Genomic DNA, 26888 nt, shown 5'->3' on the forward strand with positions numbered 1-26888 from the left:
TGTGTGTGTGTGTGTGTGTGTGTTTTCTATTTGGTGTTTTTTTTTTTTTGAGAAACAGTATAAAAGGTAACTCAGCATAAAGGTAATAAATTATATCAACCAGTCAAAAACTATTTAATGAATATATATACAAGGGAGCCCTGGCCAGATAGCTCAGTTGGTTAGGGTGTCATCCAGATACACCAAGGTTTCAGGTTTGATCCTTGGTCAGGGCACATTCAAGAATCAATCAGTGAATAAATAAGCAGAAAAACAAATCAATCAATCTCTCTCTTTGTTTTTTTCTCTCTCTCCCCCAAATCAATAAACACACAAACAAAAAAACTTACACACACACACACACACACACACACACAAACACACATGCACACTGGAGATTCAATACGTCAGGTAATGTTTGGTCCACAAAGCACTACAAAATATAATTTCTGTCTTTAAGAGAAGTATAAATGTAGCTAGAGAAAAAAAGATTTACATAGAAAAAAATTACAGATAAAACTAGACAATAAATAAATACCTAAGAACAAAATGATGTTGGAATTAAAAGGTTGTGAAAATTACTATAGGTTGGCAGTTCTGGAGTGCTTTATGAGAAGGATTGGGTTTTGAGCTGGTCCTTGAGATGGACAGTATTTCTGACAGTAGCGAAGAAAATTACCAGGAAGAGGAAACAAAATAAACCAAGGTGTGGTGCTAGGAGTCTAGGGATAATCTAAAATGTTTTGATTGCAATGGTAAAGGAACTATTAAAAATGACATGTAGTTAGAATGGTCAGAATCAAAATGAGTTCCTAGAGTTCAACAAATCTGGAAATAGTTACACCAATACATTGATCTACTGCTTGACCTAATTTAACACTCCAGTAAGTTGTGTTATTTTACCCAAGAGCCCCTTTCTCTTTTAATTATCTTAATATCCTATATGTATAATACAAGGCTAATATGCAAATAGACCAAATGGCTGAACAACCAGTTGCTATGACATGAACTGACCACCAGGGGGCAGACACTCAGTGCAGGAGCTGCCCCCTAACGGTCAGTGCGTTCCCCCTGTGACTCACAGCTGGCAAGCACAGCAGCGGTGGCGGGAGCCTCTCCCTCCTCTGCAACAGCGCTAAGGAGGGGTCCCAGACTGTGAGAGGGTGCAGGCCAGGCTGAGGGACCCTCCCTCCCCCAGTGCATGAATGTTGTGCACCGGGCCTCTAGTATATATACATATACGTATATATTTATATATATATGTCTTTATGGAGGGACTCTGAAAGTAGCATATATATTATCCAAGTATGATATATAACTACTGTGGACCTTATATTCACATATTCAAGTGCAAGGATTACATAGTGCTTGGAGAACTGCAGGCTATTTGTGAATAAACCACATGAGGCCTAAGAGTTATAACCTGGAAAATTTTATAAACAATGATTTTGGTGGCCATCTTGCTAAATTTCATTTCTGTGTATTGTAATGTAAGATTTTTGTGCTTAATAAAAATTGATTATAGCTGTCTTTTTAGCTTTTAGGGATTAGTAAATAAGTATATATTACTTATTTGAGATGGTGGAATTGGTTCCTCAGAGTACCATGATGTTGCCAAAATTTTTGTTGGTTTTCTTTGTAGAAACTCAACTAATGTTATAATTCAATTTACTAGTTTTGTCTTGGAATGCCCAATTGTGAAGTGAATTGTAGTTACCCATTTTCTTGGGCTTCTCTCTGTGATCATTTTTCCATAGGAGCTACTGATATGTAAAGTCCCATGGAGTTGTAAGAGTTTACTATACATCTCCATTTTCACATCCAGGCAAGCTCTAAAGACAAATTTGCACTTAAAATTGGAGGTCTGCAGGAATTCAATTTCTACTGGTCTATAAGAGTGAGGTATTTTCATCCTAGCTCCAGGATATCTGATTTTTCATATATTCTGGAAGAAATGCTCTAGTCCTACTGCTCTTATTAAATATTTTTTAATATATATTTTTATTGATTTCAGAGAGGGAGGGAAAGGGAGAGAGAGATAGGAACATCAATGATGAGAGAGAATCATTGATTGGTCGCCTCCTGCACATCCCACACTCGGGATCGAGCCTGCAACCCGGACATGTGGTCTGACGTCGAATCGAACTGTGACCTCCTCGTTCATAGCTCAATGCTCAACCACTGAGCAACACTGGCTGGGCTTATTAAATCTTTTAAATTCAACATTCCTTAACATCATGAAAATGGAAACTCTTTATCAAATAACTTCTGCATAGTAAGATTCTTTAAAGACTCTCAGTAAAAACTGAATAACTTTGTTTACTTGTATGAGATGCTGATTTCAAACAAAATGGAATCTTTGGAAAAACTGAATAAGAAAAACTTTCCAAAGTTGAAGAGTTTAGTAAAGTAAAGACAAACTTGTGTAGCTGAAAGAAGTTTGGTAGTATAATGAAGATCAGTCAGAGAAAGACAAGTACTATATAATTTTACGAAATGATGAATCTAATGAACAAAATAAACTAACAAAATAGAAACAGACTCATAGATAGAGAACAGCTATCAGAGGGGAGGGGGCTTTGGGGGGCTGGATTAAAAAGGTGAATGTATTAAGAAGTACAAATTGGTAGTCACAAAATAACCCTGGGGATGTAAAGTACAGCATAGGGAATATTCTATACTAGTAGCCCTGCGCACGAATCCGTGCGCCAGTAGGTCGTTGCTGCCCTCCTGTAGCTCCCCCCACCCCCCTCTCCCCTTCCTCTCCCGATAGCTTGCTGCCCTGCCCCCTCCTGTAGCTGTCAGCCGCCCACTTGTAGTTCGCTGCCCCACCCTCCTGCAGATCCGTGATCTGGTTGTTATGTGGTTGGTCGTTATGCCTCAGGGCGTAATGGATAATTAGCATATTCCTCTCTTATTATATAGGATAATAAGAGGCTAATATGCAAATTCTCCCCTCAACTGGGAGTTTGACGACCCATGGCCCCTTACCCCGGCTGGCCAGACCCCACTGGTACACGAATTCATGCACCAGGCCTCTAGTAGTCAATAATATTGTAATAACTATGTATAGTGCCAGGTTAGTACTTGAAATATTATTATTATATCTCAGCTTATACTTTCCAACAGCCAGTGGTACCCATGTGTATTTTCTGATAATGTTCAGAATTTTAAAAGGTTGTTAATTCTTATTTACTGCCTTTTTGCATCCTTTATACTTTTTAACAACCATGTATACAGTACTATATAAAGATAGATACTACAAAGTACTGTTAGTTTTCTTTAGAGGAAGTAAACTATCATTATAGGTCAATGTTTCAGGTTTGGTCCTGGAATACCCACAGCTCATAGGTTAGCCCTGGCCCACAAATTCCAGGCTTCAGGAGGCCACAGACATTTGGGGATATCTCATCAAACATTCACATGTATCACAAGATAATGTAGAAGGTCAGTTCCCTCTGTAGTAAGGATTTCAGAGCATTCCCTTGTTTCCCACATGCTGAGAATTGGGATGACCTCCCAGGGTCTGAAAGATGCCAGCCCAGCAAATTTTTCTGCACACAAAAAAATTCAAGGAGCTGTCATTTTGAGTATTACCCAAAATAGCTGTAAATCATTATCTAGATCATTTGAAACAAGAAATCCTTCCTCAGCAATACAACTGTTACTGTTCAAGCTTGAAAGATCACCCACTATTTGATGCTTGTGAAAAATGTGCAAGTAAAACTAGGTCTTCATTGAAAAAACAACAAAGGAAACTTTAGTAACAACTTAGTTAAACATAGCTCTTATTTGGTACACAAACATAAACTAGATAAAGAGCAGGAAAATGGGATTGTGTACTTAAGATTTATTTGAAGAGGAGTGGTGTCTGGCTATCTAATTAGAAAATGAGAAATGTACTTTAACAACAAATCTATAGTTCCTGATTATCTAAGAGGTACACCTTGGCATTTTGGGTACTCTATGAGTTTTATACCCCCTCTATTATAATAAAAGTACTTTACAAAATTTTTCCTACTTATATCTAATATTATTTATTTGTTACTACTATTAACCTACTTGCAAATCACTTTTAGCATATTTATCTTACAGGGAGGAACTCATACAAATTTTGAACCAGTAATTTAAAGAATTATTAGAACAGCATGCTCATTAATAGCCGTGCACTTCGGTGACAAATATTTATATATATTATAGCCAAATAAATACAAAGAGAAAATACCATTATTTATTTATTTATTTTTATATCTGAGGCTACAGACTCAGGAATCTAGGTGGGCAGCAAAATGAAGAAATTATCATCTTTGAAACACATCATTGGAAGATACATAAGTCTTGCCTAGAAAAGCTGCTTTTTCCAATTATTATTGTTTTTGGGGCGGAAGGCCTTTAGTAGTCAGCAATCATGGAGTTGAGGAAATTATCCATGGCAAGAGGTGGTGAGAATCTGGCCATTGACAGTGTCAGGCAAATGGGTTGAACAATCAAATATCAAGATATTGTAGAATATTTAAATATTAGATGGAAGATTGGCCTAGAAAACTTTTAGGGTCCTTCTAGTCTTAACGTTCTATGATTTTTAAAAATACTAGAGGCCCAGTGCATGAAAACTCATGCACTGGAGGGGGTGTCCCTCAGCCTGGCCTGCCCCCTCTCACAGTCTGGGAGCCTTCAGGGGCGGGAGGCGACCTGGCAATCAGGGGAAGGTGATGCCCCATCACACCTCTGCTGCTGCCACTGCCGGCAGTGCAAGCCTCGGCCGGCCCTGGTTACCTGAGCCTCGGCCCTGGGTGGCTGGGCAGCTGCCATCCAAGGCTTGCCTGCACCTTGGGCCAGCCCTGGGCAGCTGGGCAGCCACCATCCAAGGCTTGCCTGTGCCTCAGGCCAGCCCTGGGCGACTAGGGGGTTGAGGGGACTGGGGGACTCCAGAGGCAGGCGCGCCTGCTGCCCTGGCGGGGCTGAGGGGACTGGGCACCACCATCTTGTGGCTGTGGGCGCCACCACCTTTGATGGCATGGCAGTTAATTAGCATACTCCTTCCTATTGGCTGTGGGTGTCACCATCTTTGCGACGGCATGAGGGTCAATTAGCACATTCCCTCTTTATTAGATAGGATTTTTATTAATTTCAGAGAGGAAAGGAGAGGGAGAAAGAGATAGAAACATCAGTGATGAGAGAGAATCATTGATCGGCTTTCTCCTGCATGCCCCAAACCAGGGATCGAGCCCACAACCCAGGCATGTGCCCTGACCAGGAATTGAACCATTACCTCCTGGTTCATAGGTCAACGCTCAACCACTGAGCAACATCAGTTGGGCTTAAGGTTCTACGATTTTAAGGTTTCTGTCTTTGTGTTGGTTGTAGGCAACTACTCATAATCCTTTATTAGCTACCAGAGAAGAAGCAAATGTCCTATGGCTGGGTCCTGTTGCCATCTTAACAATGCAGATCATCTGAAAATCAAACAAGAGACAGCTAGGAGAATATCTGTTCTTTCTTGCAGGCACTACTTGTGACACAAATGAAAAAGTAAATGTTAATAGTTTCTGAAGACAGACTTTCATTTGTCAATATTGACTATACCTTAAACTAAGACCTATTCTGATTCCCCCCCCCCCCCACACTGTTTTCCTATTTTTACATTGCATTTTCCCCATTGCTTGTGACTCAGGAAGTAATAGAACAAATACCATTCTAGCTCCTTCCTTCCATAATGGAATTACCAAAGCAAAAAACCGATCTCTTAATGCTTTGGAGGAGGCACATTAGCAGAATTCTTTTAGGAGTGTGTGACAAAATTTGCTTCCTAATGCATTCTAAGAAAGAAAGACACACATAGTTTATGTCCAACTAAAGATTCTGATGAAAGTTAGTAGGGAAAAGAAAGATTTTACAGCTAAGTATTCAGAAAGTCTTGAATCATAAATGGAGTAATTTCCTTGTGCTGTTGTGCCATTACTTTTTACACACACACCATTTTGTTTTAATTTTTTTTATCAGTCTACTGGGTTGTACACCTGAAACTAATATAATATTGTATGCCAACTGTAATTGAAAAATAAAAAATTATTTAAAGTCAAAAAAAGAAAATCTTTTTTCATATCATCATTGGAACTTTTAAAAATGTTTCTGAAAAGAGGATGCAAACAGTCCCTACTCTATGAACCAAAGGAAAATGCTCTGTAACAGCAGCTGCAGCAATTCACAAACCTCCACTTAGCTATGACAAATGATTTAGAAGTGGAACAATGCTATGTAGCAATTTAAGACAAAATGTGAAGGCAAAAACTGATTGCTTTCTAAAAAGATAGTATGTCCTTTTTAGAGAAAAGGATTAACTTTTAAAAGAATGAACTTCTTATGCATGAAAAGAGATAAATTCTAATAACAGGCTAGCCTGTTAGGACCTGTTCCTCTTATGCAGGACAAAAACACGCACAACAATGCTACAGCACAGACCTTTGAATAGAAAGCATTGTAAGAAAACATGTCTTTTCATTAACGAATAAAATATTCCTTTTTCCCATTAAAGGTTTGTATGTTTCAATTTAACAGAAGAGGGAGTTCTATGGTGAATATGAAGCATAATAATTGAGTTTGGTGGGAAAGAGACCTTGAAACATACTGTCAGAATGGGGGCAAAATAAGTTGAAGGCTGAGTATTTCAAAGCTTTGCCCAATAATATATATAGCAACAATGCAAGCAATTGAAAGCTTTGTAATCTATTCATTGGTCTGTACTTGAACACTAGAGAAAACAGCTCTTGTCAGAAAGCATGAACAATAAAACAAAAATAGATATAGAGCAGAAGCAGTCATTTCCTTAAAGAAGGAAAATTGGGCAGTACTTCTCTCTTCCCCACTAGCCAGCTGCCTGAAATTCTTCCTGTAGAGGTTCATCTTTTAGCTCCTCAATGCTGTTTAAGTCTAGGAGCTCCCTACAAGAATGCACTTACACTCAAAAGGGGGAAAACCTTAAGTTATTAGCAACAAACATATCATCTAGGATTATTGCCATCTGTTCTCAATCCTAGAACTGGACACAGAGTTAGCTACCTAGACAAGGAAGTGACTTTTTGGTGGCGGCAAAGGGAATGTCTTAAGAGGAGAGGGAAGGAGCCAAAGGCAACTATGCCTACCTCACTCTTGTGCCAAGAACCTTGCTCTGGCTGACAGAGCTAGAAAAAAGTATGAATGGAGCAATGCAAATTTCATAAGAAAACCACATTTAGTACACTGAATGTAATCATGTGTTTATCTGCCTTTCTCCACTAGATTGTACATCCTTGAAGGGAAGAAGAAACAAGTGACTTAAATTTCTTTGAAATTTAACTCATTTGTTTTCAACAAATGTGTTAATTTTTTTTCATTCAGCATAGATATAGATATTTAATTTAAATTCTTTATTGTTTAAAGTATTACATAAGTCTCTTTTCCCCACATTGACCACTCCCTAGCCACCCCCACCCCACAGCACATGCCTGCCTCTCCCCCCAATCTGTGTCCATTGGTTATTCTCATATGCATGCATACAAGCCCTTTGGTTGATCTCTTTCCCCCTCACCCCCCGCCTTCCCTCATAGGTTGGATAGTCTGTTTGATGCTTCTATGACTCTGGTTCTACTTTTGTTCATCTGTTTATGTTGTTCATTATATTCCACAAATGAGTGAGATCATGTGATATTTATCTTTCTCTGACTGGCTTATTTCGCTTAGCATAATGCTCTCCAGTTCCATCCATGCTGTTGCACATAGTAAGAATTCCTTCTTTTTTACAGCAGCATAGTATTCCATTGTGTAGATGTACAACAGTTTTCTAATCTACTCATCTGCTGATGGGCATTTAGGCTGTTTCCAAATCTTAGCTATTGTAAATTGTGCTACTATGAACATAGGGGTGCATATATTCTTTCTGATTGGTGTTTCTGTTTTCTTGGATTATATTCCTAGAAGTGGGATTACTGGGTCAAATGGAAGTTCCATTTTTAATTTTTTGAGGAAACACCATACTGTTTTTCACAGTTCATTCAGCCAATATGTATTTAATGGAGCATCCAGAACCTTAAGTATGAAGTTTAGTTCTATTTTTAAAATTTCCCAAGAAGGCAGAGTACTAATTATGCTTTTCAAGTGAAAATGAGATACTTTAAATTGTCACAAAGGAGGATTTGGGGGAGGGTAGGATTTAAAGACATTCAGATTTGTCTACAGTGCTTCCTATAAGGGATATACTAGCTCACATCTGAGCAAGGCTTGTAGGTAAAAATGTTCTTATGTGTAGCAGTTATCTATAGTTGCTCTGGGAGATCTACTGTGAGCCCAAGGAACAGGGTCAGTCGTGGAGGGAAATGGAAGTAATAATAATTATAATGATGATGATGATAATAAATAATAACAATAATAGTAGTAGTAGATAATTGGGTAGCATGATGTCCTGATGTGCAAGCCACTGTTCTAGGCATTGCATAAATATCAACTCATTGGATTTACACAAAATAAGGTAGGTACAATTATCATTGCCATTTCACAAAGGGGAAAACTGAAGTTAAAAGAGTTTAAGTAATTTGCCTAAGGTCACAAAGCCAATATGTCGTGGAGCTGTTTGAATTCTAGCAGTCTGACTCAAAGCCACCATCTTAACCCCTAAAATATGCCATTCTAAGTCCCTAGAGAGTAGGATATTTGAGTGATCCACTTTGGCCAAGGCTATTCAGATTCTTATCTAAATAAAGCCGGTGTTTTCCAAACCTATTTGTCCTTGAAGAGTTCTTCAGGACAAAGGCTGATTTGGACTCAACATGAGCCATTTCCTTTTAAGAGTATTCATTTCTTGAGTAGATTATTAGTCCCATTCCTCTGGGAGAAGCCTAGCAGCTTTAGGGATAGGTGAATACAGAAAGATTAGCCCCCATTTGCCACATTGGCATGAGTAAGTTTAGGGAATGTAAGGATAGAGAATCCTTTTAGATTCTCATTGGTTCATTGTAAAACCTATCTATGCACTGACCATTCAGTTGCCTCCTGTGCCATTTCTGCACCACATCAAACACTAACAGGCCTACTTATCAGAAACTCCAGTGAAGAAATTTACAAAAGGAGATGATAACAGGAATGGAAATGAACTCCAATTACAGATTGGTTCTTTGTGGATAACACCTTCTTTATGTTATTTACTCTCCCTATTAGGCATGATCTACTTTTACAGTCAGTTTTAATTTAGGTTATGAAGAATGGTGAGAACATCTATATATAATAGGCTAATATGCAAAGTGTCCCCTCGGAAGTTCAACTGGGAGACTGGGAGTTCGATCACTCGCTATGATGTGCACTGACCACCAGGGGGCAGCATGGAACGAAGGAAGGCCATGGCCGGCAGCCAGGGAAGGGAGGCCCTGGCCAGCAGCCGGAAGGCTCCGATTGGCCCTGATCATCGGCCAGGCCTAGGGATGCTACCCGTGCACGAATTTCATGCACCAGGCCTCTAGATGAGTATAACTTAATGATTTAGGTAAATTTCTAGATTCAGATTGCTGGCTTATTTTCACTTTTTCATGTACACAATTTTGTATGCTCCAAAGCTTTGATTTATGTATCTAAATGGCAGTTTATCTGTGCCATTGTGCATGCTATTTACCATAAGAGATCAGGAGTTGAGGGAGTAGTCAGAAGCATGCATATACACATACAAAGTTTCCAAATGCTACCAAACCTGCCTCCAACAAATGATGGGCCTTAATTCCAAAATTGCTTAAAGACCTTTGTTTTGTAGTATTACAACTGGAACTAAGAACTCAAATCAAGTTTTGTGGTTTATCTTTCAACATTCATCATGGCCCCTTTTGTGAAAATTAGATAATTAGTCAAAATCAAAATAAAACAAATGAAACCAACCCTCCCTACCTCCAAGCCCACCCATTAGCAGAAAGGAAGGCAGAAACTGCCCCAGAGCAGAGAAAAGCATAATTTAAGCCTTTCAAATAAATTGCACAGAAACTTTTAGGTTTAAAAATATCATTAATAAAATAACCCCTCTTTTTAAAGCTAAGTAAAAGGAGGCTTTAAAATATTACAATTCAAAAAATCTATTGGGCCAACAGTATGTTTTGCTAGTGAGCACTTTACTTTCAATTTTAGATTCTTGAGTAATTTTAGGTAGGATTCTTTTATCCTTCAGAGTAATGATTTCCTAGAACAAAGCAAGTCTTTCTCTTTCTTTTGTGAGTTCAGGGATAGAAACTATTTTTATTTTATTTATAACCATGGGTGAAAGAGGTTCAAATGTAACATCTTTTTGGAACCCACATTATCAGAATATACTTTCTTTGCATATTTCCCTGATTAACAAATAATATTCTTTGTCTTGGGAAAAATTGTGAAAGACTTTGCAATGTTCCTCTCCCCCCACTTCACCCCCCGACAAAAAAAAAAAAAAAAGATTGCAGTGTTCTGTCTAGCACACCTTTCTGGGTTAGCTCTGCCTTTTATTATCATTGAATTATTTCTCAGCTCTCTAAGTTGTAGAAAATTAATAATAATGAAAATAATTCTTGTTCATATAAATGCAAGTCAGTTGTGTCTGGTAAGAATACAATTAACCATTGCCTTTCATATTGACCTGTTTTGCATCACTTTGTAAATATATTTCCAGCATTTTTTTATTTGCCTATGTATGTGTGGTTCTTTGAATTTTTCTTTGAACCCTTTATAATGTCTTACTGATCCCTCATTAATAACGAGTTAAATAAAATCATTGGCACATGTTTACTAGTATTTTGTATCTGTATGACAGTCATGACCTTACTCTTTAAGAATATTTAACTTCTATTTTTTATCTTGAGGATGTACTTCTAAAAGTGGAATTCCAACATGTTTTATAAAGCTAAACTAGAGGCCCGGTGCACAAAATTTATGCATGAGGTGTGTGTGTGTGTGTGGGGGGGGGGGGTCCCTCAGCCCGGCCTGCACCCTCTCGCAATCTGGGACCGCTGGCTCCTATCCACTCACCTGCCTGCCTGCCTGATGGCCCCTAACCACTTGCTTGTCTGCCTGATCACCCCTAACCACTTGCCTACCTGCCTGATTGCACCTAACCACTCTGTCTGCCTGCCTGATAGCCCCTAACTGCTCACCTGATCGCCCCTAACCACCTCTGGCTTGGCCCTCACCATGGCGGCTTCATCCAAAAGGACGTCCAGAAGGTCGTTCGGCTGTCTGGTCTAATTAGCATATTACGATTTTATTATTATAGATGGGTTTTGAATATCTTATATTGTCACAAGATTAATTCTACTAGATTCCTCTTTTCATTGTCATCAGGCACTTTATCTTTCTTCTGATGACTGTAATAAATATTTCTGCCATAAAAATGCAAATAGCATTGAACTGAAAATTGTAATGCCCCGGGGGCTTTTGAAGATTACATTTAGATATGATCATACTATTACTAAGTTATGAGATATTTTTCTTTTACTTCATTGCATAGAACTGTTTCATATTTGTTCTTGTTTTCAATGGGTTTTAAGAATTATTTCTGATTACCGGGTTTTTAAAAATGTCTATCCAGTACATACCTTTATTTGGTTAAATCCTATGAGTATATGCATAATTTGGTTTCAGATTTGCTTGTATACAATGGCAATAAAGTAAGGCTCTCTGATTCTAAGACTTTCTTGCCTTAAAATATTAAATTAACTTCTTTTCTCTAAAAGCCACAATTTCTTCAGCTGCAAAGATATAGACAAATACCTTTATATTCTTTCTGCAGTTCTTGTCCATAGATATGTTGCTGGTGGAAATGGGGTCCTTATGGTGTCGGGAGAAAAGCATTTCAGGGGCCACGTACGGAAGGATGAGGTATGGTGGTAAGATTTATTGAAACTGGAGCAAACACAAAGGGCTGTCCCAGGTTGTTTTCATCAAGCCCAGAAGAAAGGCCAGGGTCCAGAAATTTTGTGCCATTGGTTCAGTCTAGTACAGTCCCTATCTCCTACTGGCCAGCCTAGTCTCTGTTCCCAGCTGCACTCCAGCTAGGGCTGTGCTGCCATCCCCAGTACCTAGGCTCACACTTAGAGCCATGCATGGGGACCATGTTTGGTCCCCCTTCAGCTGCTAGGCCTACATGGCTGGTACAGAGAGAATGTCAGTGCAGGAGCGCACGTTATGGGGCCAGAGGCCCTTGTTAGGCTTAGATTATATTATCTTGGGCTTTCAAACTGACCAATCTCTTTCCCAATACCTTGAAGGCTTGTTCTGGGCCCTCCCCCTAACCAATCCATTTCATAGATCTTCTAGGGTCTGCATTCTTAACCAATCTTATCCTTTTCCCAGGCTATACATTCCTCCGTATGATTTCCATCTTAGCTTCTACTGCACATGCCTCATAGTAGAAGAACCTCCCCTTTCCCCTTTATTGGTTTTATTTCTTCCTCCATAATCCTGGCTAATGAACGCTAATGATTCTTGCTATCCATTTTGGGGATTAGGTCTCAAGGGTAGAGGATGCGATAGTCCCCTGGGGAGTGTGTGAGCAGGCTTATTGTCTGATTCAGCTCCCTAGTAGATTAGGCTTCTTCTTTTTTTTTTATATTAGGCTTCTTAATGTCTAATTCCATTTGCTCCATTCTTTTTTATTTTTATCTTTTATTGATTTCAGAGAGGAAGGGAGAGGGAGAGAGAGATAGAAACATCAATGATGAGAGACAATCATTGATCGGCTGTCTCCTGCATGCCCCCTACTGGGGATTGAGCCCTCAACGTGGGCATGTGCCCTTGACCAGAATCCAACTCAGGACTTTTCAGTCCACAGGCTGACACTCTATCCACTGAGCCAAACCAGTTAGGGCCCCATTCTTTATTAATATCCAGCTACCGACACTAACAGACAACTTTGAATTTCCTATAATACTATATAAGAAACCATCTCAATATAAAGCTAAGCAATGAAATTTCAAACAAAATTGTTGCCCTATAACTGTGTGGAGTGACTAGGATAGTTGCTAATAGCCATTCAACCACTCCATCTCTGCTCTTCATTTGATCTCAGTTATGTGTTTTCATAATTTCACTTTGCATTTGTCTTTTTATATTTAAACTTTTCTAAGGCTACAATGCAAATCAGAATAGGGAGCAGAACTCCCATGAGAGTCCTAAAATATTAGAAGTTCCATCTAAGAACAGTGACGTCATCAGAAGGATTTTTTCCTTCCCACACACACCTAAAATAACTTATTATGATAAAATCTCATTGAGGGGAAAAATTTCTTAGTACCTATTTAATTTAAAAAAGAAATAGCAGAAGTGGAATTAACACTATAGAACTTCTAATATGCTGTTAAAACTATTAACAACTATGGGGCAAGAACCTGGGAACTGAGTGAAGGCAAAAACTAATAGAACACATTTTGTAAGCAAGTTATCTGTCAAGAAACATTAGATTCGAGAATGAAGGAACATTTTGTGATGGTTTTGTTCAAGGCCTTTTAGGATTTAGATGGTTTTTATAATGAGGTGGGGACCAGGTAAATTCTATTAGAAATGCTGTGGGGGATTATCAAGTACTTTTCATCCGTTGACATTCACTTGTTCAATGTGCTCACATAGCTTCTGGTTATTTTAAAGGAAAATTCCTTGTCAAAGGCTATTTTGCATTCTCTTACAAAGTTTTTTTTTTTTTTAATTCATTCTAGTTCACATTTCCCACTTCTTCCTTTTTTCTTGACAGCTCTGTCTGACTGTCACTCCGTATTCTATACAGTGCAGAGGGTGTTACAAAAGTTGACTTGTTTAAGATAAATGAGTCTCTGATTGTAATACAAGAAGCCAGTTGCTAGGGCATGTTTTCTTCCATGTCTTTTGTTGTTGAATTAATTCATTCACATGGTTCTTTTTATGTTGAAAAACTGCTTGTTTCTTGGTGAGCCTTATAAAACATAGTCTTCATTATTGAGTATGCTCATATGAAAGATCAATAATGATGTATTAAAAACTTATGCTTCTTTGGCAACTCTATTCAAATGCAGTCATTAACAAATCTGTGATCATCGGTATAATGATGAAACAACAGTCACAGACAGACACAGATACTGAAAGAATTGGATTTCTTCAATACCCATCCATCCAAAGCTATTGCATTTTAAAACAGTCAGCTTGAAAAACTGGAACTTGAAAATCTATAATAATAAAAGGGTAATATGCTAATTAGACCAGATGTCTTCCGGATGTCATTCTGGACGTCATTCCTGATGAAGCCGGGGCTGGAGGGAAGCAGCCTGGGTCCTGGGTGCCAGATAGAAGCCGGTGCCAGCAGCCAGTGGAAGGAAGGCCTACTCTTGCACGAATTTTCATGCATCGGGCCTCCAGTAAATATATAAAATCCCTATATAACCAGCCATGGTATTTAGTTGGTTTGTTTTTTAGTTATTAATTTTTCTTATTGGAATTATATTCACATAACAAAATTCATCATTTAAACCATTCCAAATCATACAATTTAGTAGTTTTCAGTATATTAAAAAACAGTGTGCAATCATTACCACCATCTAATTCTAGAGCATTTTCAAAAGAAACCTTGTGCAGCACCTGAGCCCTGTTCGCCCCCATCCACCTGAGTCACGGCGCCCGAGTCCTCATGCGGATATGTGGTGAGCGTGGCCGGACGCTGTGGGCGGGGGCACAGTGTGGGCCTCTTGGCCACCCAGCGGTACCACACGGAAGCTGGGGAAGCTGGGCTGGCAGCATGCTCTCTCCCGGCTGGCCTTGCAGACTGGCTTCTGCGTGAACCCTCAGGGAGCCTGATTGGCCCCTGCGGTCCGGTGGCTGTGGCCTGGCTCACCCGGAAGACTCTGCGTAGGTGCGGGGGCAGGCACCCGGCCCCGCACCTGGCACCTGAGCGTGGGGGTGGGGTGGGGGGTTGGGGGCTTGGGGGGGGGGCTTCCCAGGCGCGCAAGCTCTGGCATTCCAGGAGAGGGTAGCAGGGCGAGTGAGAGTGAGCTTGGCGGACACCCCACGTTCTCACTGCACCTTGGTCCCCATCACCCCTGCCCCCAGGTAGCCAGCGAGAGGTTGCAGCGCATCGCTGATGCCCGCTGTGTTCCGCACCATCCCCTGGTGGGCAGCACACGTCAAACTCCCGGTCAAACAACTGCCTGAGGGAATAATTTGCATATTAGGCTTTTATTATATAGGATACTATTCTGTAAAAATATTATGGATGGATATACCACATTTTGTTCATTCATTCATCCGTTGCTGGACATCAGATTGTTGCCACTTGGGCTACTATGAGTAATGCTACTATGAACATTCATGTACAAGATTTTGTGTAGACATAGGTTTTCAGTTCACTTGGATATATAACTGAGGAGAATTGCTGGCTCATATGGTAACTGTATTAAATTTTTAAAGAAACTGCCAGACTGTTTTCCATAGCAGCAGCACCATTTTGCATTCTCACCAGCAATGTATGAGGGTTCCAATTTCTCCACATGCTTCTCAACACCTGGTGTTATGTCTTTTTTATTAGTCATCCTAGTGGATATGAAGTGGTATTGCATTGTGGTTTTGATTTGCATTTCCCTAATGACTAGGGACTGCAAGCATCTATTCATGCACTTATTGGCTAGTTGCATAGTTTCTTTAGAGAAATGTCCATTCAAACCTTTGTCCATTTTAAATTGCATTCTTTCTTATCATTATGTGGATAAATGTGACATAAAGAGAATAAATTTTGGAAACAGATACATAGGGTATCTAATCCCTGATCTCAATAATCTTGGAAAGGTTCCTTAATAGCAAGATATATGTTTCTCCATATAAAATAAAGATAATGATACTGGCCCCTTGTGTTTATCTGAGGATTAAAATAGAAGATGTATGTGACAGAGAATATCAAAAACAATAACTATTAATGTTACTAACATTATTATCTCAAGTGAATAACATTATTATATCTTATTTTTAAAATGTTATTGATGCCTGGCCAGTGTGGCTCAATGGTTGAGTGTTGACCTATGAACCAGGAGGTCACAGTTAGATTTCCTGTCAGGGCAGATGCCCGGATTGTGGGCTGGATCCCCAGTGTGGGGAATGCAGGAGGCAGCCAGTCAATGATTCTCATCATTGATGTTTCTATCTCTTTCTTCCTCTCCCTTCCTGTCTGAAATCAATAAAAATATTCTTTAAAAAATGTCATTGATTAATTAATTTATATATTGACCCAGGATTTTTAAAATCTATTTAATGTTAGACATTATGAATGGCCCGCTATTTTCCATTAAAGAATCAGACAGTTTAGCAGATAGGGAAAGTTTGATATGTAAGCAAATAATTACAATATAGTGAGGTAAATGTCCTAATTGAGATAGGTAGAGGGGACACTGGAAGGGTAGAGAAATGATTGGGGTTTTGTGTCAAGGCCACTAATAACCTAAATGTTTGATGAAATAAGCTGTAATTCTTTGCTTTGCAAAATGTTAATGAAGTGAGGTGGCAAAATGTAATCCAACAGTTGTTAAATTCCCTTTTTATTATATTTGAAAATTGAATTAACTTACAAATAAGAATTACAAAATTAGTAGGCCACCACTACGATCTTTAGCCTCTATTCAGCATATGGAAATACTAGGATCCCACATTCTCTTTAATTTTAATGCCTACCAGCGCCTTGTCTGGGAAACAATGAAACCACTGCCCTTCAAGAATTCTGAGAGCTGACCTAGCCAGCTGAATTACATGCCTGCTAGTGGTGCCTTTAGAGATGCAAAAATAAAAGGCAAAGGACACTTGATCAGTGTTTACTCTTACGAGTTGCATAATTATTTATATTATATATGAAATATTTAATAGTGGAACACATATAATCTTCTTTCTATTTCTAATATGTGAGCTCTCTTAAAGCTAAATATATTGTAGTTTTTGAAACCATAATTCTTTTTTCTTTATATCTAAGGAGCTAGAGAGAAAAGTTAAAAAGATATTAGATTCTATATAACTAAAAAATCTTATAATGAGTTAACAGGAACTGTAGTTCTTTTATATTACCATACATGTACTATTTTATTCCATTAAAATATTGACATTGCTAAGATATAATACAACTGTAGTTCCAATTATAGTACTGTATTAAAGCTTTGAATGCCAAGATGAACAGACCTGGGTTTTCTCACTGTTTGAAATGGCTGTGAATTTCTCTGTCTAGTAGAATAATTATCGTGTGTGTGAGTGTGTGTGTGTGTGTGTGTGTGTGTGTGTGTGTGTGTGTATGTGTATTTTAACCTTATGTGTCTGGTCACTAAAACTTTTCCTCACAAGAGGGACTGAGGATTTAAATTACAGCTTATCTTCTACTGAATGCAGTTGTTTTAGGAAAAACTGAAGTACATTTTCAGTTCTTACAAAATTGGCAAGACACAAAAGAAACACGTTAGAGATGTGAGAGCTGGGGCTGTGAACCAGAAGTCAGGTATCTATCTGCAACCTAAGCTTTTCTCTTTCCATGAAGCTTCCCCCACACCCTATTATATTAGCAGTTAGGTAGAGAGTCTAGGCTTTCCTGACCCAGAGCTCAGACTCCAGGCTCCCAAATATCCATAGGATGGACCCAAAAGTGCTATACTGAAAAGGAAATATTCATAAAAACTTTCAAAGTGAGATATCTAAGGAGCACTTTATAGTTAAAATATGTCAAACTTAACTTGTTGTTTCCCAAATTTATAAAACTAGCAACTTGAACCTGTTAAAGGAACTCGTTTTTTTTTTGCAGCTTTACGACACCCCAGTTTTGACCTAAATCTACATGTGTTCCACATTCTGCAATTCATGAAAAGTTGAATGTACAAATATTATATTTGGATAACCGACCTTACTTTCTAATTGGTGTATATTTTACTTTCAGAGATGTCAGCTCTGACACCAACATTTTCGTTTTCAGGTATTTTTGTCCTTTTACCTCTCTGTGAAATAGAGGCTTATAAATAAATATTTAAATATTCTAAGGGAACTCTTAAAAGAAAACCCATTGGGAATTCTTTCATGAGTGCAAAATTGCTTTATAATGCCTTTAGTTCTGAAGTCTTCTGGTTTCCTGATCATCCAATGAAAAGAGTAATCTCAGGCAACTCTTGTCATTAAAAGAGAACATGTCTTATTGTCTAGACAGAAAACAAGGCTAGATTAATTGGAAGTTTTATAGTCAAAACACTAATAATTTCCAGCCATGAACATATTTTACTGGCTTGCCCTTCCAGGAAACACAAGGTAGTAAATGCAGTATAACAACATTCTGTTCACCTTATATGGTATCTGTAGTTACTCATTGCCAAGGGACTACTGGCAAAACTATACCATGCTAACACAGGAACATTGAAATGAGAAGGTTAAGACCTTGCAATGGATTGAGAACAGCCTCACACTAAAAGTACCAAGTTAGCAGGCTTTATATTTTGTTTACTTTAGGGATACAACCTTGTGTCCCCTTTCGTGATAGGATTACCCATTCCTCCAGATTTGATGTGACAAAATGAAATAACTGGGATTGCTGCTGTTTTTCATTCACAGGGAAAATTATTTAGGGCTAGATATGAAAGTAGGATTGTAGGTACAGAAATCCCTCTTCTTAATAAAGCCAAAAAATAAGCATCAAAGATGATGCATACCCCTCAAAAAATAGTCACTCCTAAATTTTTTACTTTGTAGATTATCCAAACTTATTGCTTTGACTCTTTCTTCTTTCCTCCCTTTAAGCCATTTCACTAGTTACTGAATGGAAGAGAAGAGAGAGAATCAATGACAATTTCTGGTTCCATATTAAAATGTAGATGACTTGGGTAGATGATCTATCCCTATAAAAAGAGTCTTTTTAATGATAGGTTTTTTTTTTTTTCTTGGTAGCCTATTGGGTATGGAGGTGGGGTACAATAATAAGGATTCTGAGTAATTGCTCTATCACTGTGACTTGAAGCAAGTACATTAATCTCTCTGTATCTCAGTTTCCATTATCTGCAGAATTGAAATAAAAATACCTCCAATGTTGTAGTAAGGATCTAGTGAAACAATACATGAGAAAGGGCTTTATAAAATATGAAACAGCAGACCTTTGGTGGTGGGAATAGTCTTTGCTCTCTTGTGTCCTAACTTTCCTCCTTGCTCAGTTTAGATTCTATATAGTCCATCATGATAATCAATCCCTTGAGCTTGTCCCCATCTCCCTTGCCCCTCCTGTACTTTATCCCTTCTTTTTTCTCTGTTCTTGGCATAATAACAACCCTGGTTAGATCTAAATCTTTAACAGCACAACAGCAGCAAAAAGAGAATGGGCTTCAGTGTCTGACAGGCGAATTTAAACTGTAGCTCCACCCCTTCACAACTTTTGAGAAGCCAGATAACATTTCCCAGCCTCACTTCCTCATCTATGAAACAAAATGAAGATATTGCATCATCCAGTTGTTGTGAATATTAGATTTAATAACATTTATAGCACGAAGGCATAAGACTTGGTACACAACACGCATTTGATAAGTGATAACTATTAATAGTAGTATTTATAATCTATGATCATTTTAAAAAATATATATCTTATTGATTTTTTACAGAGAGGAAGGGAGAGGGATAGAGACCTAGAAACATCGATCAGCTGCCTCCTGCACACCTCCTACTGGGGATGTGCCGCAACCAAGGTACATGCCCTTGACCGAAATCAAACCTGGGACCTTTCAGTCCGCAGGCTGATGCTCTATCCACTGAGCCAAACCGGTTAGGGCCTATGATCATTTTTTTCTCTGCTGAGAAGACCTAGAGAATTAAGACTAGATTAATTGGAAGTTTTACATGTCCAATTTATAGGTGTTAATTTTCAAACATGAATATATATTTTACTATATAAAATATTTTTAAATTCTGATATAATGTTCTAATTTAATAACTTTATTGATTGTTTTTAAGCCTTCTGATCTTTCCCTTAATACCTTGAAGAGTCAAGAGCATTCTCATTATTACTTTTCGCTTATTCACAGTAAATAATTTTTTTAAAAGAAGATAAGAACAGTGGTCTTAAACCTGTTCTGAATTTACAAAACATGGCATGTAAGATGTGCAAACATAAATACATGAATAATTGTATTCAGGTTCTGCCATGAAACTGTATGAATGATTCTAAATCCTTACTCACAAAGGTAGGTGGCTAAGTAACATTTTTCTCAAAACACACTATATGGTTCCATAGGTCTCAATGCTACTCTTAGGTTTGAACACATCAGTAAAAAAAAAAAAATCCACCACCATAACAAGTGTAACTCAAGAGGTTTAAACAATTGTTCCTCGTATTCTAAGACTTCTGTGTTATCTTGTGGACAATACTTCGGTAAAACAATGAAGCTTTCCATGTACCTTCATAGTATCATCCATAAACAGCTGTAAAATCACCAGCTGCTAAGGAAAAAGGATCTAAATAAGTCCTCTCCAGCTGCAAACAAAAAAAATCTTGAGATCTCCTCTTCACATAATTTCTGGGATCCCAGGAGGCTGGAGTCAAAGTACAGTGTTCCTTGCCACAAGACCTCTAGCCCTGTATACATGTCCAACAGCACATATGCTACAATTTATTTTTGTTGTTATTGGGGTAGAAGAGTATATGGAAGTAGTTAAAATAGTCTACACTAATAAAAGAATAAGATGCAAATTGACCATACCTTCGTGATGAACACCAGCCAATCAGGAGTGAGTATGCCAATTAACCCAATAAAGATGGTGGGTTAATTTGCATACACAGGTGCCGAGCGGCTGCCCCAGCCACTCCGGTCCTCTGGACAGCGTGGGAAGGTGGAAAGGCGGTTCCGGGCAAGACCGAAAAGGCGGCACTGGCCAGAGTGAAGGCGGTGCCGGCAGCCAGGGGAAGGAAGGCCCATTGCATGAATTTTCATGCATCGGGCCTCTAGTACAATATAATAACAGCAATAACCATAGGTAGTGTCTATCATATCCTAGGCATTGGCTACCATATTTTTTTAATCCTTACACTAACTATATAAGATAGATGTCATCCTCATTTTCTTAGGAAACTGAGATGCAGTGAGACCAACTTAGTAAATGTGGTGAGTCAAATCCAGGTCTATTTGACTCCAGTGTTAGGATATCAATCATTGTTCTGCCTTCTAGTAAAAGGAGCAACAAATTGAACTGGAAAAAGATAGAAGGACAAACACGGAAAAGGTGGTACTACTATTAAAGACACGGGAGTGCCCTGGCCAGTTGGTTGGAGCACTGTCCCGTATACCAGAAGGCAGCGGGCTTGATTCCCAGTCAGGGCACATACCCAGGTTGTGGGTTCGATCCTTGGTTGGGGGACATGTAGGAGGCAACTGATCCATCTCTCTCTCTCTCTCTCTCTCTTTTTCTCTCAAAATAATCAATCAATCAACCAATCAATAAAAGACACAGGCGTATTTTAAGATAAATGAACCTGCCAACTTGTATTCTACTTCATATCTTTTCCTACTTCCTACTCCCAAAGAAAGAAAATGACCCTAAAATCTTATATAGCTTAAGAAACAGACAAAGAATCATTTCCATTAACTTCCTTAATTCTCTATCATCAGCCATAAAAAATTATGGCACATAAAATCAGGTCTTACTTAGTTGCCCTCACAATATTAGTTGTAGCTGTCTATGGAGCAGCAGCTTTCAAACTTTAGCAAGCATTATAATCACCCAGAAGGTCTGTTAAACATGGATTTCTAGGCCCCATCGCTAGAGTTTCTGATTCAGTAGGTCTGGGCTAGGGCCTGAGAATTCATAATTCTAACAAGTTCCCAGGTAATGCTGCTGCTGCTGGTTCAGGGACCAACTCTTTGAAAATGACAGCTATAAAGAAAAACTAAAGAAAGTTAGATTTATACACACTACCCAGGGCAAGCTGGCAAGTAAAAGAGAGCATTTCTTATGAGGCTACCTTCCATTCTGCATGAACAATTTACAAATCCAGTTATTTATTTCCACATACCTATAATGAATGGTGTTCACAGATACACAAATGTGGGAGGACAATTGACCCTATGACTATGTTCTTCCTGAGGCAAAAGACTGTGCTTTCAATGTGCAATTTGTTTAGCTAAGCAACCATAGGAATAAAACATCACCTTCAAAAGTGGCACCTATACCCAAATTTAATCCAGCTCTTAATAATCCAGAAAAAATACATAAAATTCAGCCCTAACCGGTTTGGCTCAGTGGATAGTGTTGGCCTGCAGACTGAAGGGCCCCAGGTTCGAGTCCAGTCAAGGGTATGTACCTTGGTTGCAGGCTCCTACCTGGCCCAGGCCCTGATCAGGGCTCATGCAGAGGCAACCGATGGATGTGTTTCTCTCACATTGATATTTCTCTCTGTCTTTCCCTCTCTCTTCGACTCTCTCTAAAAATCAATGGAAAAATATCCTCAGGTAAAGATTAAAAATAAAATAAAATAAGATAAAATAAAATAAAACAAAATAAAATAAAATAAAACAAAACAAAATTCACCTAAGCTCAGGGATGGGAAAGATCTGAAGTCAGAATGATTCACATTTCCAACTAACCATAAGCCTTTGCTGGTCCAATTGCCCTCCCTCCCTCCCTCCCTCCCTCCCTCCCTCCCTCTCTCCCTCCTTCCTTCCCTCCCTCCCTCCTTCCCTCCCTCTCTTCCTCCCTTCCTCCCTTCCTTCCTTCTTTCCTTCCTTCCTAGAATAGAGACAGCAGGGATTCTCATGGAACTGGATCCCTGGAAGCCAACATACCCTTGACCACATAGTCTGTTTCTTACCTCTACCTGGCTCTACCTCCAGGTTGGACTATGTCTTGCCTGGTTTTAGCACATGCTATAGTTACAGCAGTAGGGGCTACCACCACCACTGCACAAGTTGAAATAAATATGAAAGCTGGGGAGCAGGAAGCCACAAAACTAGTATTATTTTAAAGGGAAATTGATTTTGATTTCAAAGCAGTCTGAGATTATTAAGGAAATGCAGCTCCTGTCCCATAGAGTCTTCTAGAATAGACTTATTATTCTAACCTCCTTTTGAAATGAAAAACAAAACACATTTACTATGTGATCCCCTTTCCTTGGTTATCCAGATCTTCTTTATAGATTGATAGTTCTCTCTCTCTCTCTCTCTCTCTCTCTCTCTCTCTCTCTCTCTCTCTTTTTAAGGGAGGGGGCTCCTACAGTAACTTTATTGTAACTGAGAAACCTGGCTGCAGGCAGGCTACATGGTTAGAGCAGATGGCCATCTTTCCAAAGGGTGAGGCCTGAGCCCAGCTGGCAGCACACACAGTTAAAACCAAAGCCCAGAATAACCTCTTTCCTGACACTATCCTGCATTGCTCGACTCATGAGTGACAGCACAACCACACTGAATCGAAGTACAAGGTCCAACTGGGCAGAGGCAAAAACCCAACAGGAAACAACCAATCACAGGAGAGGGTGCTAAAATAAAATGCAGTTGCCTACGCTGCGCTATTCTTTGCCAAGAAAGGTGAGGGTATGGGATGAGCAGTAAGTTATATTTCTTCATTCTTCAAATAAGAGAATGGGGTTGATGGTCAGTGAAATAGTAGAAGAGGATGAAAACCTAGGCTAGTTATAAATCTTTGTGCCTAAAGAAAAGAACAGCAGTGCTAGGAAGCAGAGAGGAACATTAAAATGCCGGCAATTATTAAAAAGAAGAGCCTTCTTTCTTTTTTTTCTCAAATAAGACAGGAAACAGCATCTTGTGTTTTCCTTGCTGCAGTGGCCGCAGATTTGCTGGTTTTCATAAAATATGATTTCTATATTATTGTCCATTGATAAAATTGCTCAGTCATGAGAAGATAGTAACAGGTGAACTGTTATTGTTAGAAATAGGTCTTCTCACAAGTTTCGAATATGGGCTATTTCTCATGCTGGATCCACAGAGGAAACCCCAAATACCATAAGGTGCCTCAGTTAAAGCTCCTGCAATAGTGCAATGGTGTGACTGACAGGTTCATGGGGTGGGGTGTGTGTGTGATTTTCTTGCACGTGTAAACCCTTTTGGAAAAGGTGGAGATAAAAGGATGGGAAAGAGTTCGGTTTAGAGACAAAAAGTTTCAGACATCAGCCACGGATGGATGTCTCTGCCCCATTTCACTACATGTTCTTCTCTGCGAAACACATTTAATCGCTGACTATTAAGCACTGTGGTTAAAAGCAATTGTCCTTTCACCACCATCCACTCTCCCTCATCCTCCATGTGAATCTCACAATAGCAGAGGCTGAAGACAAGAAGGTTGTCTCTGTTCCCTCTCACCAGGGAAATCACTTGGTATCCTTGTAAATGAGCTAGGTAGCCCAGTTGTCTGAGGTAACCCCTGACACAGAGATGTGGCTGACCTTTGTCATGTAGATGGAAAACTCTTTGGTCAGCCACTCCATCTGTTCAGCCGTTAGCTCTGTGAAACAAAACATGCCAGTCTGGTCAAGAATGTGCTGCCAATGGTGGGAGAAGTCCTCCTTCTTGAGGTTGGAGACAAGCTGAGCTCACAGGCCAATGATAAGGTTGGCCATGACTTAAACTTCTTACAACCACTGTTTTTGAAAATCCAGGGTAGTCAGAATGGTTGAGGCAATCTGGGTCCTACTGAGAGGAGGATTGGAACACATTGGATGGATCAGTATCTTCAACTGTAATTTAACTCTTTGGCTTCATCAGCATCTTTGCAGACTGCAACGGAGGCTGCCACATACTCAGTAGAAGCCCATGTTCTTGGCATAGGATTGGCAGAGAGAAACATTAATGCTCTCTTTGATGGCATCCTTGTTACCATCACACGTGGCAGATCCTTGGTAGGTCATGTCAAAGAACACAGAGAGATTCTTTTTCCTCACTACTGTTGCTTTTCCTTCCATTGCTCAAGTTAGGTGCCCACTCTCATGAGATTGTAGGCACAGGTATGCAGGAGAATGCTTTGCTCTGGCATTTTTGAAATGCCCTTCTTAGCGCCTGTGAAATCAAAGCCACAAGTCTTGGGGTCATAGCATAGATAGCCATGTAGCTGCATGCAGTGTCCCTGAAGATGCATGTGTAATTTCCCCCAGGATGGTTTGGGCAGAAATATGTCTCAGCTGAACTTAAAAACCCTTTGCAGATATCTGGCTCCAATCCTTAAGACCCAGTTCCAGAAATGATCTGCATAGTGACATATTGGCCACTTTTCAAGATTTTGCTATTCTTATCCAAGGCTAGTTCTGCAGATGCCTTGCAAAATCCAACCATTTCAGCAACATGCAGGTATTCTTTGTCCAGGTTTTTTGCAGCAATCTGGACACTAGGGTGCATATTCAGCTTTCCATTATCATCCTGGTAGGCACCACCTTCCAGACTCATCTTCTTGATGTTGGTGTCTCTCTTATAGGCTTCTGTGACCCCTAGGATAGGACCTGAGGCCCCCATCTCCACATGAGCCCACCAGGAATTGGCTGTGGCAGAGGCAAGACAGCAAGGCCTGGGTGGGAGGTGGCAGTGACCCGAGACAGGATGCAGCTGGAATGTATCAGAGCTATGGTGGGCAGTAAGAGAGCAGGGGGTAGTGACAGGATGGAGCAGAGAGCCAGCAGGCACAGACACAGGGGTGTGGGCTCATGGTGACAGTTTTCTTTCTGGCAGAAGATTGTATATAATAGTTGTATTTTAAGACTTTTGCAAAAATCTCTGATAAAACTCTGCATAATTATCCCCAGTTAAATTTAGCAGAATTAATAGAATTTATTTTCTTTTTAAGTCAGAAAGTCAGTTTTTTTAAAATTTTATTTCTAAAGCTCTGGAATATATTGTCTGCTGGTGGTCACCTGCCACACCTCTATGAGTTTGTTCATATAGAAAACAGAATCTGGCCATTAGCAGACAAGGCCAAAGAGGTGCACTGCAGTGGCTCTGCTGGGACTGATATCTTCTTGCTTCAGTTCATCTAACAATGATCTTGCCCTTCAAGTCCCAGATCTTAATGCTGGGGCCCATGACAGCACAGAGCCAATAGTGGTTGGGGCTGAAGCACAGGGTGATGATGATGTCCCCAATGTCTAGCATGTAGAGGTGCTTGCCTTTGTTGAGACCCCACAGCATGGCCTAGCCATCCTGTTTCCCGAAGCATAGAGGGATCCATCTGGAGAGACAGTCACAGTGTTTAGCGAGCCCAGGTGGCTGATGTGGTTTGTCTTCAGCTTGCAGTTTTGGCAGGTTCCATACCTTGCCCAGCTTTTCCCAGCCACAGGAGGCGATAATGGGATTGCTTTTCTTGGTGATGAGAAGCAGACACAAGATACCCACTGCGAGTGGTTCTCATCCTGGACAGTGTATTTGAACAGGCCCACAGAATATAATAGAAATGTCTAGAATTTTTTCTTTAGCCTTGGAAAATGTTGTTATCTCTTTGAAAGTTTATATTCAGAGGACTTACTAAAAAGAACCCCCCCCCCCCAAAAAAAAAAAAGAAAATAAAAGAAACCATTGCTTTTAAATGCATATGCATGGGAGTTTTGTAAGGCTCTTGAAAACAAATTTAGTTTGGTTGAACAGAGCCATTCAGGTTGTCTCATGGGTCATTCTCCCCAGAGATATGGCCTACTCTGGGCCATGTCATGGGAGCTGCTTGTATCTATCCCTTTGCTCAGGACTCTACCCTGAAGTGATCATTGAAGGCTTGGATTAGAGGAGACAGATGAGGAAACAAAGGCCAGCATCTTAGTCAATTCAGGCTGCTCTACCATAAACTGGGTAGCTTTTCACAACAGAAACTTATTTCTCACAGTCCTGGAGGCTGAACGCCTAAGGTCAGGGTGCCAGCATGGTCAGGTTCTGGTGAGGATCTCTCCAACTGCCAACTTCTCACTGTGTCCTCACATGGCAAAAGCAGAGCTAGCTAGCCAT

General features: G+C 39.6%; 1 protein-coding gene and 2 pseudogenes across 2 annotated transcripts in view; all 3 read right to left on the reverse strand.

Moving 5' to 3' along the window:
• NTN4 (netrin 4) overlaps positions 1–26888 on the reverse strand; it is a 112845-nt gene that overhangs the window by 41160 nt on the left and 44797 nt on the right. The window lies entirely within an intron of this gene.
• On the reverse strand, positions 24305–25690 carry LOC103289052 (aspartate aminotransferase, mitochondrial-like; annotated as a pseudogene).
• Positions 25775–26601, reverse strand: LOC103289051 (receptor of activated protein C kinase 1-like; annotated as a pseudogene).

This window comes from Eptesicus fuscus, chromosome 7 (assembly GCF_027574615.1).
Source record: "Eptesicus fuscus isolate TK198812 chromosome 7, DD_ASM_mEF_20220401, whole genome shotgun sequence".
Classification (NCBI taxonomy): Eukaryota; Metazoa; Chordata; class Mammalia; order Chiroptera; family Vespertilionidae; genus Eptesicus; species Eptesicus fuscus.